A 1,542-nucleotide genomic window follows, 5' to 3' on the forward strand; every position below is an offset into this window, starting at 1 on the left:
GTCGATACAAGAAGAAAGTTGAGTCATTATACGTGTATGGCTGCGTGTTTATATTAGTCACCTGTTAATTATCACTATAGGTGGGCCAGGACACTGAGTCACACCTGGTGGGAGGACGTCACCTACCTCACCTTCTGGAGACGTGTTGGGCTGCTGGTGACTTGTTGTTGTTGTTGTTGTTGGTCTGGTGGTGTTGTTGTTGTTGTGTTGTTGGTCTGTGTTTTGTTGTTGTTTTTTTTTTGTTATTTTTATTTTGTTTTTTTTTGTTGTTGTTCTGTGTTAGTTCGTCTGCCTTTGTTTTATGATAATTTATATTTATGTTATACTGAAATAATGTAGTTGTATTGATGATGTTATTATTATTATTATTATTATTATTATTATTATTATTATTATTATTATTATTTATTATATATTTATTATTATTTATTATTATTATTATTATTATTATTATTATTATTATTATTATTATTATTATTATTATTATTATTATTGTTATTTATTAATTATTAATTATTTATTTATTATATTTTATATTATTATTATTATTATTTAATATTATATTATTATTATTATTAATTATATTATTATCATTATCATTATCATTATTATTATTATTGTTATTATTATTATTATTGTTATTATGGTATTTAAATTATTATATTATTATTATTATTTAATTAGACAGACAGGCAGACACGCTGATAGATGGAGAGACAAAGAGAAAAATATGACAGACAGACAGAAACAGGCAGAGACAGAGACAGAGAGAGACAGATACAGACAGAGACAGATACAGACAGAGAGAGAGACAAATATAAAGACAGAGAGAGACAGATAAAAAAGACAAATAAGATAAAAATATAAAATACACAAGTGAGATCGATCCAATCAGTGTGTGTGTGTGTGTGTGTGTGTGTGTGTGTGTGTGTGTGTGTGTGTGTGTGTGTGTGTGTGTGTGTTTGCCTCCCCCTTTCCCTCTCCTTCTTTCTCTCCCCTCTCTCTCTTCTCCACTTCCCTCCTATCCTCATTCCTCCCCCCTCCCCCCTCCTCCTCCTCCCCCCCTCTCTCCTCCCCTCCCCTCTCGCGGCACCATATAAGGAAGGGGTCACTCAGCTCCATGGCAGTTTTCAGGTGATATTGACAAATGGAGATGGACTGCCAATTTTATCTCTCTCTCTCTCTCTTTTTTTTTTTTTTTCCTCCTGGCGTGTTGGGGTAAACTGCTGACCCCAGGATCGATGGTTGTGTAAGGCCTACATGGTGTTGACTTTTGGCTCCCAGTACCTGATTGGTTAATGGATTAGAGTGTGTAATTGGTTAATGGGTTAGTGTGTGATTGGTTAATTCTGTGGAGGTGGATTATGGATTAAGGCTTTTATGGTGGTTCACGGGTTAGGTTAGGTTAGGTAAGATTAGCATAAAGTTATGTTAGCGATAGGTGAAGACACGGGTGAAGACACGGGCGATTTTGGTGAAGACACGGGTGTGCTCTCTCCCTCACCACAAGTGAAGGTTATTGTCAATGTATTGAGCATTGTA

The sequence above is a fragment of the Homarus americanus genome, unplaced genomic scaffold, assembly GCF_018991925.1.
Source record: "Homarus americanus isolate GMGI-L3 unplaced genomic scaffold, GMGI_Hamer_2.0 scaffold5589, whole genome shotgun sequence".
NCBI lineage: Eukaryota > Metazoa > Arthropoda > Malacostraca > Decapoda > Nephropidae > Homarus > Homarus americanus.